This window comes from Bubalus bubalis, chromosome 9, assembly GCF_019923935.1.
Source record: "Bubalus bubalis isolate 160015118507 breed Murrah chromosome 9, NDDB_SH_1, whole genome shotgun sequence".
NCBI lineage: Eukaryota > Metazoa > Chordata > Mammalia > Artiodactyla > Bovidae > Bubalus > Bubalus bubalis.
This window is the reverse complement of record NC_059165.1, coordinates 40450675-40466245: the sequence shown is the minus strand read 5'-3', so window position 1 is coordinate 40466245 and position 15571 is coordinate 40450675. Positions and strand designations below refer to the sequence as shown.

At 39.5% G+C, this 15571-nt stretch overlaps 1 protein-coding gene and 1 non-coding gene across 10 annotated transcripts in view; one reads left to right on the top strand and one right to left on the bottom strand.

Annotated features, from left to right (window-relative positions):
• Window positions 1-15571, bottom strand: part of EBF1 (EBF transcription factor 1) — a 430756-nt gene that overhangs the window by 110878 nt on the left and 304307 nt on the right. The gene's annotated exons all lie outside the window — the stretch shown is intronic.
• Window positions 15236-15308, top strand: TRNAG-CCC. The gene has a single exon. It is a non-coding gene; the product is annotated as a tRNA-Gly (tRNA).

Genomic DNA, 15571 nt, shown 5'->3' with positions numbered 1-15571 from the left:
CTTTAAATGCTGGCAACTAATTCATTTTTTTAATGTGTAGGTCAAACAAAATGTTTATGGATTTTTTTTAATTTTTTTTATTTTTAAACTTCACATAATTGTATTAGTTTTGCCAAATATCAAAATGAATCCGCCACAGGTATACATGTTTAAATTTAACTCATAGGCTGCCATCTTACCTTTACCCTAGTCACAAACTTGCCAGACTAAAAGCAGCCCAAGAAATACTTTCAACTGTGCCTAAAACTACAGGTACCCAAATGTTCACTGCAGTATTAATTGTGAAAAGCTTAAGTCTAACTGTCCCCCCAAATAAGGGAGTGATTAAATAAATCATGATATATCCATATATAGGATATGTCAAGGGTCATTAGAACAGATGAAAATATTCTATAAACGGACATGGAAAGATGTCAAAATATGTTAGTAGGTAAAAAAAAAAACCACACAAAAAAAACAATTTGTAGCTTAATGAATAGTGTGATTCTATTAATCATAAAATTATATATATATATATATATATATATATATATGCCTATAGGCGTGAACGTGTGTAGTTATGTGTGAACAGGTGTGATAGACCAAAGTCTGGAAGGATGTCCAACTATCCCCAGTGGGTCTATACAAAAAAGGAAGGTGACTAGAGAAGAGAGAGACTATTAAATTTTACTCTATAGGTAGCTGTATGGTTTGAATTTTTCAACAAGCAGCTTCTAAGGTAGTATGTTTTAATTTTTAAAAAGGTAACAGCAGAGCATTTAATTGTGTGAAAGATAAAAGCTGTATGCTTTAGAATAAACTAATTTTTTTAAAGCCCAGATGTCGTGACTAACAGACCCTGAGCCTTCCCCCGCCCCTTCTTCTCTTTGAGAAAGCTCAGAGGACATCTGCAGCAGCCATGGACTTGTTTTTCTTTCACTCAGGATATCCAGAGAGATACAGAAGAATAACAGTTCATAATAATCGCAGTGGATGTATTCAGTGAAATCTGAAGGTGAAAAGTCTCATGAAAGAGTTCAACTCAACCCAGGAGTACAATAATCAACACAATTCTATCTCGAAGGAAATATTATGGAATAGAGGAGAGGGGTGGATTTGAATACAAAACCACTTTTACTGACCAAATCTTGATTTAATTAATAAAAGACTCTTCCTTCCTCACCAATAGATTTTCACACTCTGGGTATCCACAAGGACAGTAAGCCAATTCCTGCTTCTAAATCTCATTAAAAATATGTCTGGGTTTTTTTTTTTTTTTCCCCAAACCTCTCCTCCCACCCCCAACAGCCACCCAAGTAAAGGAGATTTTCCTTCCTTCAAACTATGACAATAACATGATTACACTACCACAGTTTAGCATAATGGCTCTGAAATGCTCGTGGCACATTGCAGAGTTAAAGTGGAAATTATTAGGTAGCTCTTCTTTGTTATAATAATGATCACTCCACAAATAAAAGCTCTTCTCCCAAAGGTACTGCAAGGCACAAAATGCTAATTCTGAAGATTATGTGTGTGCTTTTATTAAATATTACTATGCCCTGCCTGTTTGAGGGCTTCTCTGCTCTGATTGTTTTATGAGTACCATGTTAATGTCATTCCCGTCTTACTAGCAGCAGGCACACATTTTAGCGTTTGTATGAGAGTTGATAAAGGCCACGTGCTGGGGGAATCGCTGAGAAAACACGGACAAGCGATAAAAATCTAACAGATTAATTGGTTTAAATTTCATTTCAGGGTGTTGAACTTTGGCTCGGGACTCTAATACTACACCGTGAGTCAGGGCCTAATTACCAGATTTCCAATTTGCTTCTGAACAATGGTTGTGGTGAGAAGGAAAAGAGAGGGAAGAATGAGAAGAAGGAAAAAAAAAAAAAAAAAAGAAGAAGAAATCATTCAGGCTCCAGTACATATTTAACAACTAATGTTCTGTGTACAGACAGTTGCACCAGGGGATATTTGCGCTCACCTGCTCTCCTTGCAGAGTATTTATATTTCCTTTCAATAGCCACAGAAGGTAGAAGAAATCATGGATGGCCTCAGCAGTTTCAAATTTTCTGATTTACAGAATCAGTATTACAAGATTCTAATGCCTGCTTACCCACACTAGAAGTATCAGCCTCTTTATTAGCAGGTAAATTTATAAGCTGGATCGCCCCTCAGCCTCCAATAGAAATGATCTATTTCACTGATACAAAGTCAGGGCCAGGAAAACCATGTTTACCTCAGGGTTTATGGGTGGCCTTGGGAATAAGGGTTAATTGAGCTCAGAGGTGCCTGCCCATTGAGGTGAATTAGTGGTGTGTACAGCTATCAACAGGGGCCTGGGGCTGCTCTTATTTTTGCCTCTGAAATCTCTTTGTATCGTGATCAATACCTCTCTTGTTTGGGGTAGCCGAACAGATGACCTGGGTGCAGCATTTACCATCGCTTCTCCCTAAAATGAGGCTTTTGCGGCAGTTGATGTCCCATTATAATGAAGTCTCATTAGAGATGTGTTGTTTGGTTCTTTTCTCCATCCCTGTATTTAAATACCACTGGCAAACAACACTTAGTTGGTAAAAAGTACAAATCCAGAAAAGTTCTCAACTCATTTAAATCTCAAAATAAAATTCCATTGAAGGTTATTTTCCATTTCCTTTGTATATGCTATATTCAAAAATGAAAGCCCTCTTTTTCCAGCATTCTATTCTGTTATCTAGAACTCTCTACTACTGATGAACATTTCTACAGAGCAGATACCAATGCTTACAATGCAGGTGAAGATGCTGGCACCAGCCCTTAATGGCCTCTGAGTAAAGATAGAAAGATGCAGTTATGTTAAGTTGATTTTAACATTCAGGGTATTATAGCATCTGAAAATGGGCCAGAGCTCCAGCTGTTCAAATTCCACATTTACCACTCAGTGTGACCTTGAAGCAGTCACTTACCCTCTCTATTCTCATCCATTCTAAGCAGCAGTGGTACCACCTCACAGACTCCTGGGAAAACGCAGCAAGTGCCTGCTTGGGTTTGCTGTTTTACTATGTTCCAGGCACATAGGATTCTAGTTGTTAATATATTAGTTACTGTCATAATCATAATAAACTAACAAGTTTATTTACTAGAATACATCATAGTCTCAGCATCACAGATCATATAACATATTATAAAACTTTCCTAGGAACTTTCAACCCAGTGACTTGCTAACATAGCTAAGTTTACTGAGGAGGTGGATTTGGCATCAGCACTTACAAACTAGAATGTTTATTCCTAAGGTTCTCATTTGCCTGGAATGAAGATTAATGGCAATCTTTTCAGAAATGAGGAATTAACTTTAATGTTATTATCCCAAACTCTTGAGACTTGGCAGAAAATGTTGCGAAACCCATGAGCTCAGCTCCTTTCTGCAGGACACTTGTGACCTCATAAAATCTCAGGCCTTTTTCTCCCTTGTATCTACTTGATTTTGGTGAGGTTATGCTTGGGCGCAAGACGGTTCCAGAGATGGGAACACAAGGTACCCCAACTTGGACTCAGTGAACAGATTATCTGCCCTTCCTGTTTAATCAGACTATTGTTTTGCTGGGTTTTCCTTTTAAGTGAAATGATGACTTTCCTGACGGCTCACAGCTCAGTAGCAGCAGCACCTGCATTCTTTGATCCTGACAACCGGTAGCTGCTAGCCAGGGAGGAAGGCGAATGGAGGGTTTGACCCGAATGGGAAGGCTGGCCCTGTGAATTTTCACCATGTACAGGAAGCGAATCTATTCTAAGTTCACACCCTCTCCAAGTGGAAGCCTTAGACACCAGTAGCAGTTATAATGCCTGACCTGAATCCTAGCACCAGGGGGTACAAACTTCACTTTCATAACCTCACTGCAGACTCCTAGTTAACTAATAAACAGATATACACATTTGATGTTCTCTCACTCAAGGTGGAACATTCTTTGTAACACTTATTAACTTGAGTAACCAAATTTATTTCTGCCTTATATTTTCTTTAACAATTGCTTTATGCATTTAAGGATTTTATTGTTTATTAGGGTTTTTATTTGGTTTGGTTTTGTTATTGGTCTGCATTTACTGCCCCATCCACTAGCATATCTAGATATTACTTGGCAAAGAATCATATACTATATATACAAAAGAGCCTCCCTCCTTCTGTCTCCCCCACCCTCCACCGTGTGTACTTGTGTGTGATTGTCATTTTGAAGAGAAATGTAACCTATGGTATAGATATTTCTCAACACCAGATGCAATTAAATTATTAAATATTAAATGAAGAGATCAAGTACTTCAAGTGTTTTCCATTCTTTATTCCAAAATGACTTCTTTCGGCAAGAAAGCCCTTTGCTTTGACATTAATGGCTCTCCCAGAAAACAAGTAAAGATTCATAGTCACTAGATGGAAACGTAGATCCAATACCCATCTGTATCAACGCAGTTAACCCAGTGGGGTCATCTAGGGGTATCTAAACTTAGTGGAAGAGCTAAGTTCCAAACTATGCCGTATGCTAACTACAAAGCAAGCCCAAATTATATCCACTTCCTGTTTGTTTTGCAAATTTCTTATTCTATTCTGACTTAAAAAAAAAATTGCTCAACAATCAGTGGGCACAGATCTGAACAAAGGAAGGACAGAAATCCTGGTGGAACAATTGTAGTCCGAACATTCTAAGACAAGCACTTTGGGATGTCTGAGTTGGTCTATTTGTGATCCAGAACTCTGTGCAGGTTCACTACACAGGGTTATTTAACAATTGAGCAGTGAAAAATCTTGACATTTTGATGTACCTGTAACTTCTAAATTGCACTTGAAAGACTTGCTGAAGGCTTTTTGATTTAATGACACACAACACAGCATTGTTTCATAATATGCAAAAATTGTTTGTTAAAAACACTTCGGAAGCTCAGAATTTTATAACTCAAAGAGGTAAGAATATACTGCTTCCCACCTCAAGTTTGATCTGCCAAATCCAAAACTAAAATTGATCTGCCAAATCCAAAATTAAAATGTACAAAATATTAATCCTAGAGGAGCTCATAGCAAATAATGCCATCAGTTTTTCTTTTTGTTGTTGTTGTTGTTCTATGATTGTCAGCAACCCCTTTGCAACAGAGAAAAATAATCATGGAGGGTGAGAGAACCCTCAAAATAAATAATACATGGATCCAATTGTGATATTTGTTGCAACAATAGTAAATTCACTTGCCTCTGATTATACAGTAAGTAAATAACTCTTTTCTTCCTGACAAGGAGAACTTTCATGCACAAAATTATTTTTAGCCCAATTCTCCTTATTATCCTACTATACGAAGTTCTAGATGTGAAAGTCATGGAAGAAAGGAAAATGAAAATAACTTTCCAAAAATGGATACCCAATATTGTGAAAAGAGGAAACAATTTTCAGGTTAAAAAAAAAAAAATGTCACTGCTTCTTCATGGAATCCTCAAGTCTTTATTTGCAAGCAATCTCTCTGGGTCTGGAAAATCATAAAGTCAAATATGAGCAAGTCTAGTGGAAAATCTGTGACGCTAATCTTGGCTAGAGCCGTATTTTTAACAGGCCTTGAATGTGTGTGCCGGATTACCCAGATGGTCATACAGGAATCAGCCTGATAGGATTAAACCTTTATACTGAACTCTGCTCCATCTGTTCTCCAAGGTTTGCCTTTCCTTATCTGAATATGAATTTTTAGCCTCCTTGTGTCTGGGAGTCAGACTAAATTCAGCATTCAAAGCAGAGATGTGTGCAGATAATTTAACATTTCACTAGTTAATCTCAGTTGATATCAGCTTGGTCTTTTTCTAGTAAACATTTTTGTAAAGAATTTTCCTAAGAAGGAATTTAAAAGTATGGAGAATCCACGTTCTTTGTTAGAGGGCTTTTCTCCTCCCACTGAATTCTAGGACTCACTCCATTCACTGTTCTAACAGGGGTTTACATTGACGTTTGCACATAAAGACAGAAAAGGAAGACCTGTGTCCTCTCTCTAGATCCGACTATAAGAAGAGATGACATATAATTCTGACTGGTTTAATGATCCAAGGAATCTATATTCGTGTTTGTTTTGTTCTTTTTCTCCCTTTCAAGTATTAGTCGACACTTGATAAAATTATCTACAAGAGCTGTCTCTATCATGTTTATTAGGTTTTCTAGGTTTTTAATGGAGACTTTCTCGGGGTGGAGGTTATAACTCAGCTTCGTCTTCAGTGAAACAGGTTGATGTTTGTTTTGCCCTCCTGTACCTCTATCCCTAGAAGCAGCTAAAGCAGTGAAGTTACTCATGTCTCAGCTGGAAAAGCTGGTTCCGGGCAAGTTGCAAGACAGAGACCAGTAAGTTGTCATTGGGCCAGAACCTGGTGGCTGGTCTGGGGGTTTCCAATGCTGTAACAAAGGACAGGGGAGGCCTATGACTTCTGGGCTCAGAGAAGCAAACCAAGATACAAACGAATAAATAAGTTGCATGAAAGAAGGATCTTCTGGAATTCTACTTTGTGTCTGGTTTATGGCCATGTGGTCATTAGATGTGTTGGATTTACACTTGTGAAGGAACACAAGAGCCAGCAGCCTGTGGAACCCAAGAGAGGATCCCTCTAGCAGTCTAGCAGGGCTCCAGTGGTTGTCCCCAGTCTCCTTGGTAACCCTAGTTTCTGGCTCTGCACCATCACGAATGGCAGCAGCAAGCAGCTCATCAAAAATTTAGGCTTTTCCACACATACGTCTAGTTATTATATTTACACAGTACCCTTAACTGAACAGTCAGGGGGCAGAGAGCAGCAAAACTTCCCATTCAAGCTTAAGTAGACTTATACTTATTGACATAAACATACATAAAACATCTCGTAGAACATATGTGTTGGGTTCCTTAAATTGACAAGAATTCTAGTCAGGTGATAAGGGGTGATCCCAATAGGTGATCCTAACTGATGAAATCCACTGTAAGTAATCTCTTATAAAATAAATACACACACACAGGCACACACACATACAGTCCCACCGTTTATTCTCTACATTTTATCCTAAACAAGGACACTGCACCAGATGTTCGATTCTGTTACTTAAATCTGTTTTGCCCAGTATGGTAGCCATTGACATTTAATTTTTAATTAATAAAAATTATCTTCTCTGTCATACCAGCCACATTGGCCAACAGTTCCATGTGACTAGTGATTATCACAGAGGACGGTACAGAAATAGAACATTTCCACCATCACAGGAAGTTCTATGGGACTGTGCTAATCTATAGTTCAAGTATAAATAATGAGCCAGTCATTGACAGGGAATAATCAGAGCTAATCATTTATGGGGTGTCCTCCATATGCCAGGAATTGTGCTAGGAACAATTAATCCCTAATCCTTCCAACAGTGATCACAAAAGCCAGTGTTCACAGGGCCAGGCAGGAAAGGAAATAAATAAAATGGGCCAGGGGCAACACAATGGGAGAGGTGGGGAGTGTGGGAAACTGTCGAGTATCTCCCTTCCCCAAAAGGGACACAACTTCTCAGTTTAACTTAATCATTGCCATTTGAGAATGTGGCAACACTACCTGCACGACCACCCCTTCTGAATATTAAGAGAATGGGCACATCCAGATTTTCATGTAAAACATCTCCATTTTTAATTGTAAAGCAACATATACATAGTTTCTTAAAGCACCATGCAAACCAAATCTAAATATGATTTCAAGCTGGATTCAACCATGATCCGATCTGTCAGTATGTAACATCTATGAATCCTTGGAGGGCCAATCATCTTTTAGTCATTAATTTCTGAAACTGCATGTCTAACACTGCCACCGACTCATCCAACAATAAACACCAGCCACAACCACTGTCAGTTCTGTCTCTGTTTGTTCAAGCTCTCTCCCAGAACAACACAGAAGTCCCCAACCACCCGCCTCTGTTGTGCAAAAGATTTTCTATAAGCAGTTTGGGAGACAAGCTCTGTGCTCCTGAAGGATTTCTACCGTCATCACGCAAGACAGCATAGATGTTGACTTTTTAAGGAAACCGTGTTTTGAATGTGAGCAGCATCTCAAAATCAACCTTGTCCAACCTTTAGCACCACACAACTTTTGCTTTGTGCTTTTCAGAGTAGTACTGCTTACCTTTCTCTCCATGACCAAGGCTACTACTGCTAACATATTTCAGCGAACTTTTATTATTGAGAACCTTATCATTTTGAGCCAGTTTCCTCTCCTCCCTGACACATTCAGTGATGCTGCACTCCAGTGTTTGTTATAGCACAGATGTTTCCGTGGTGATGATCCATGACGTCACAAGCACTGGGATGTGTATCATCAAACTGATCCCGACAGAGGAGCAAAGGAGAGTGGGAACTCCACTTCCATTCGAACTCCATGTTGGACTGACCCAGCTTCCTCAAAAATTACTCTTGGGGTCTGGGTTGTTCTATCTGGGCTGCAAAGAGCAAATATTCACACTTGCTTGCTTGTGATTCATTTCTACTATCAGATTATTAATTAGGTGCTAAGTCCTGTCTACATACCAAATCCCAAATTAACCTTCCTCTGACGTCCACTTTCAAAATGATACTGCCCTACTCAGAACCTTTCTGTGGTTTCCCCTTAGTGACTGGGGATCCCTGCAGATCAAGTCCACCCTTATGAGCCTAGCTGATTCTCCCCTCCCAACCTCATCCCCCACTTCTCCCAAACTGGAGGGAGTGCTCAGCAGCATGTGGATCACTGGCTCTGGAATTCAGGATGCCTCAGCTCACACGCCAGCTTCTTCACTTACCAGCCTAGGCAACTTACTTTTCTTAAACCTACCACTCTAATTGCAGAAATCCAGGAATACTCACCTTGTGAGGTTTAAACGAGTTAAAGTGTACAGAGCTCAGCAGACAGAATGAAGGGATGAGGAAGAGGAAGACAGGAAGAAGAAAACAGAGATGATGATGGCTGGCTCTCCAAATCCACTGTCTCCAAAAATGCTTTGCTCCTTTCCACTAGGAAACTTCCTTTCTTCACTAGGAGGTTATACCACTCACTTCCACCCAAACAGTATTTTTCCAAAAGACTGGTCTTTTGTGGGAAGTTGTTTCTATCCCACTCTACAAACACTACCCCTTCAGTGAACTCCTTCACGTCTTTCCCATTCATTTGTCACTTACTGCACATGTTTCTTGAACTTTTACCTTTATACACATACGGAGGTGTGTGTACAGCCGGGCATGTGTATATGTATGCAAATCAACCCAACTATCAACACATCCATTGAAGGAAGGGACTTCATTCATTCATAAACTGGATGGGTCAGTACTCTGTGCTTAACCAATACTTGACAATTAACTAGTAGTGTTATATTTTCAAGGGGTAGCCCATATATTATCTCAATTATTCTTAATATCAACCCCAAGTGGTGGGCAAGGAGATATTATTTTAAATTCCACTTTACAAATGAGGTAACTGAAGCTTGGGAACTCATTTGAACTTGAGACTTTGAGAATCCACATTGGTCAATAAAGACAGATATTTAAAACACTCAAACTACCCTTCAATTTTGGGTATATTTGAAATTTCTGCTCAGTTTGGCTAAAATACTCACTTCAATCATGTAAACATAGCCTAAGTCCCATAAAATCTTAGTTGTGAAATTCCTTATTCCCAAGACAGAGGGTGGGTGTTTATTAACTTTACAGAATATTACTACTTTATTTCCAAGTAGTTATTTTTCCCTTAAGACTCAGCTCCACATATGAATTATAGTAAAATTTCTCTTTACCTTCTTCTGTTTCCAAGTTCAAAAAATGGCATCCTAATATAATACCACAGGTGCCAACTTAAACATAGGAACACTGGAAATACTGCCAGACTTCGAGGCTGAGAAGATCTTCTATTGTTGTAAGCTGGGCTGCTAAACACAGAGTCCAAACATCGCATATAAGCGATAGTACCACAAGAGCTTGTATTTTTGAAATGTAGCACAGCTCCCCTTAACTTTCATTTTCAGCCTGGACATTATCCATTTCAATGGTGTTCATTATAGAATTTTGCATACACAATGATAAAAGTTTACAGATTAAATAGGTTACCCTAAAATGGTAACCTATTACCGTTAGATTCTCCAACTTTTTTTTCTGAGCAACAAGGACTGGATTCCACAGGCATTAGCTAACCAAACCAAGGAGAGTTTCTAGGATCTTGCCAAAGTTGAAAGGTAGAGGAATCTGAGGTTTGACTTTATAGATTTGTTGCACAAAATTGTTACTGGAAGAACACAGCTGGTTTGGTGATTCAGCCAGGAGATTTTAACAAAGAATAACCCAAACTCTGCTTTCCCGCTCTACTAAGAAATGACAAAAGAAATGCTGGGGCACATTCCCTCATCCACAGCCCCACACACAACATAGCCTAAAGCATCTGCCTCCAGTCCAGTAGGTGCTCAGTACCTGCTGCCCTCCCTACTGTGCGCAAAAGAGAAGTAGCCAAAGAATCATAAAGAATGCAAGTTCTCGATTTGTACTAACCACGTCAATTTTAATCATCCTTCTCAGTAACAGCCAGAGTCTACTGCTATTTCTAGGCCTTTTGACATCTGTATATTGCTCTGCCCCAAAGTGGATGAAAGAAACTGATGTGTTGAGAAGAAGCCACAAGCCTGACACTGTCCCTGTCTCTGTTCCCCATATTCTCCGGCTACACATCACCCCCAGAACTATGGGGGGAAGAACGTGGGTTTGAACAATTGGTGTCCTGCTGATTGCAACTGTCAATTAAATAAACCAGCCACCCAGGAGCATATGTTCACACATAAAATATTAAATTCACAGATTGGGATAAAAATATATCAATACCTAGGTTCCGCTTTCATGCTTAGTGGTCAGATAAATATTCGGCCAATTCAGTTCTATTTCTGCACCCTGTGGGCTCGACGGTGTTACTTTTGTGTTTCGCTTTTCTTTTCCTTCTCTGGTTACTGTCTGGTTTCCCATGTCGGTGCCTCCGTTATGACTGGCCAGCAGCATACGTTTAAGCAGGATTTTAATTACTAGGTCATCTCCCAGCCAACTTGCCCAAGGCAGGCTGGCAGGAAAGTCCTACAATCCATGCCTTACACTTCTCATGCTCCTCTCCAGATAAATCTCTTATTTTCTGAGGACACTAGACTCAAGATGGCATCGTATTCATCTGATAAGGATGATGATCACCTAATTTCTATAAAGTTTCATTTTTGTCCACTGAGTATTTCAAGTTGCAGAGCTGGCACACAGAGGTTGAGATGGGGTGCCCGATAGCGTGACGTGATACCAGGATTTTTTATCTTAACCCAGAAAAGCACCTTCCCATATATCACTGCACATGCCAACTAACGTACCCTGGGGATTTAGCACAGATCTGGCTTTTCAATTTGCCTTTGAGTAACGTCGTCAATTTGCTTCAATTGAAGCAGGAATTATATTACATGATCAAATGGCAGGAGAATTTCTCTCCACCTCTGAAGTCCAATGCAAGGGAATCAGCAATGACTAAAGAGCAGGAAAGAACAGTAGTGATGGCCGCCTATGTCAGCTGGTTGGAGGTCCAAGTGCTGCGGGCACAAAACCCCACTCTTTTTTTCTTTTTGGCTGCAACCAAATTTTTGAAAGATGGCTTCAGTGTTCCTCATTTACTAAGTGGAGAGAATAATAGTAGTGCCCTCCTATGGTGGTTAAGAGCATTAAAAGAGATGATATAATGCGCTCAGTATTAAACATGATGGGTAGTAAATGCTCAAAGGCTGCTATCAAAATAGCAAAACCACCATCACTCGAAACATTGCCCTGAAAGCTAGCATTTTACTGGGCAAAGAATTCCGTTAGCCTGTGATCACAAAAATACACTGGATCCACTTCTCTAGGTCAGAGAGAAAGCAATCTATGGAAAATTTCCAAACTTATTTTCTCAAAAATGGATCTCAGACCTAAGGCACTTTTCTGATTAGCTCTCCCCCAAGCTTCTAATATTTTGTTCCCATGTGAAACTTCGGACACACTTCCTCCTCTGCCTAAACTGTTCTTCCCTCCTTGCTTGACAAATGCTACTCCTTATTTTTAAGTGTTGTTGATTCTTCAGATTTGGCTGTGTTCTCTTGTTTAAAGATCCCTTAGCAATCTGTGTTGCTCCTTATAGTGCTGACCATCATTGCAATTTAAGTAATTTCATGTGCAATTATTTGCTTTGTATCGACACATAAACAGACACTTACATGACCATATACCTCACAATGTCAACAACGGTGCCTACCTTGTTCACCTCTGCATCTCTATGGTCTTATAGAGCAGGCAGTCAATAAATAAACATAAGTAGATAACTGATGGAATAAACAAACGTACTAAAGAAGAATCATCAGAGTTAAGATATTAAGGTGCTAAACAGAGTAGCTGAAAAAGAGTTGAGACATTTTCCAATGGTTATTAACCGCCATGACACCCACACTGGGCTTCCTCACTGAATTAAGCTGAGGCTCTCTGGAATCAGGTTTCCTAAGCTGATCGGTCCCCCTTGGAGCAGCAGGCACTCCATTCTCATGGGGGTTAAAATTAGCACCATTAAGCTCCTCCTGCACTGGGCTCTAATCATGCAAGGGCCCAGGTGGATCTTGCTGACAGATGTTAAGGTTAGAAGGAAGGGTAGCAGCCAGATGAGAAAACAGAGCCACCCCCTTCCGGAGGTACCAGCACTTCCTGTCTTTAGGCCTGGCTGGTTCCTGCCTGCCCCACCCCTCCCCCATGCATCAGTTTCAACACAGTTGCTGCTCTTTCTGTCATTTGAACTCAAATCCTATCTTCGAAATTGATGGGCGATTCTGCCCCTGACAACACAATGTCAGCTTTGCTCAGTGTCCAGCTGGTTCCGTATATATTATCATAATGCGCTGCCTGGGTGGACCCTGGCTGATGCTCTTCCTTGACTCAAATCCTCCTTTCCACACTAATTTCTGCTCTCTGACATGCAGACACTACTTGTTTAAAAATAAAAACAGAGTTTACAGCTTGGGAGACATTTTGATTTTCAAAATCCTATGAGGACACATTAAGTCTATTCTCATGGTAAACTGAACTAAAAAGGTTTTCTATTAAAAAAACAATATACAACTCATCTAAAAAAAAAAAAAAAAGTGTTTCCCAGGGTCCTATACTGTTTCCTGGTGACATGAAAGAATTATTACTTCCCTCAACCCCCTAAGCCCTCCAAAACAATCCTGATTTTTCTCCATCTCCTATCACTTACTTTATGACTTAATTAAGATTATACCTGCTATATTTTTTTACATTGAATTACTTTTTTCTTTAAATTTAGTCTTTCTCTAAGCAACAGCAGCTGTAGGTCACAATTTGGGAATGCTTTGTTTATCGTGAGGTTTTTTTGTTTGTTTGTTTTCTGTTTTGGTTTTTTTCCCTTATGCATTAAGATAGACAAAACTATTTTTTGAGAGTTTTTTTTTAATTTTTGTTGGGAGTATAGTTGCTTTACAATGTTGTGTTAGTTTCTTCTGCACAGCAAAGGGAATCAGCTATATACACACACACACACACACACACACACACACCCTCTTTTTTAGATTTCCTTTCCATTTAGGTCACCATAGTAGAGTTCCCTGTGCAATAAAGTAGGTTCTCATTAGTTATCTATTTTATACATAATATATAAATAGACATTACTGGGTTTTTTTACCTTTTTTTTTTTTAATGTTTTCCCCCACCACCTAAAATGATACACATACTGCATGGGAAACTAGTCCAAAATCTCACTGCTAACCATCAAGTGAAGTCAATGTTACACCATCTCAGCTGAAGGAACTCAGAGAGAACACCAGGTGAGAGCCACCTAAGGCACAAGTGCCTGCGTATGGCACACTGTGCGGCTTTTTCAGGACCTGGGACCCACTGCCAACCTCCTGCATAAATGCCACGGTGAAGGGAAGTGGCCTCAGGTCTGTCCTGTGGAATGACCATCACCTTGGTATTTTGGTGGCTACTCACCAAAGCAGTGAGTGTATCACAGCTCAATAGATCAGCTGGGTTCAAATGGCATATCATCAAGGCTTAAAGGGCTCAGCAAGCCCCTTATCCCCAGCTAACAGATGAGGAAACTGAGACCCCAAAATCAAAGTACACAGTGGATGTCACATAGCAAAGCAGGGGCAGTGCTCTGTTCTCATTTATTTCTACATGTATGAATAAAAAGGTTCAAACAAAGAGATGTTTCAAACCCATCCTGATCAGTGCCCCTGAATATCTTATCTTAATAAGATTTATGACCAGTACAGAAGTTCTTATTTGCATATTCATATTACGTGAATCCTCTGATATCCTCAAGTAAGTAGAAAGTAATTAGGAAGAGGCCTTTGGTTTGAGACAATCAATTATGCAGATAAACACAATTGGAATTATGATGCTTTTGTAACCGAATTTTTTAAAAAATAGGCTTAAAATGTTCTGCTGTTTCGGTCCAAGTTATTATCAGCTGAAAGCATCATTCTGTCCCCTCCTCCCATGCCCTCCTCTGACACTATGTGCTTATTAAAATAAGCTAGGTGTGGTTCACTCATTTACTAGGTCACACAAAACACCAAATAACTGTGGGAAGTTTCCCACAGTTGACAGGTTTGTCAACAAATTTATATAAGAAAACTATTTCTTGTGGGGTGAGGCTCAGTAACTCTTCAGTACCCCAACAAGGAGATTCTTAGTATCCTACCAGTCTTAAAACTCACAATTTCACACTTTTCTTGTGGTCTCCTTTTTTTCTACCTTGTACAAAGGAGCCTGGTGGGCTGCAGGCCATGGGGTTGCAAAGAGTTGGACACAACTGAGCTACTAACACTTAACTTAATACATGCCAGAGAGCCCATATGGTCAGCAAATGAGTTCTACAGAGATGAGTTAGACCATCCTTGCAAATAAATACAATATTACCAGCCTCTCTCTCTTATCCTATCAGCCCCATGAAAAACATATATGTCAGCAAATAAAAGAAGTGTTTTCTTGATTTGACTATAGCCATGAGAAAAATAGGCTATTGAAGGAAAATAAACTCTCAGGTAAACATATGTAATATGCCCATTAAAAACAAGAAAAGATACGTCTGGATTAACTTTTCAAAGGTCTATTTGAAAGCACAGCAAATAAGTATAACTGCCTTACTTGTATTGAGAAAAAAATTAAGAACAGTAGGACAAGAAACAGAAAGACTATGAGCATACTGTATAGAGTAAGTAATTGAAAGGACAGACTCTAAGGGACTTCCCTGGTAGTCCAGTGGCTAAGACTCTGCACTCCCAATGCAGGGGGCGCAGGTTCAATCCCTGGTCAGGGAACTAGATTCCATATGTCTGGATTAAGAGTTCTCATGTCACAACTGAGATCCAGCACAGCCAAATAAATGAGTCTTTTTAAAAAGAAGGAAATAAAGTATGGACTCCAAAGTCAAGCTTTCTGGGTTTGAATCCTAAATTTACGACATCCTTGCTATGTAACTCTGGGCAAATTACTTAACCTCTCTTTAGTCTCACTTTCCTCATCTTGACAATGCGTTGCCCACAGTATTATGTGCCCAGTATAGTAAGGGCTCAGTGAGTAC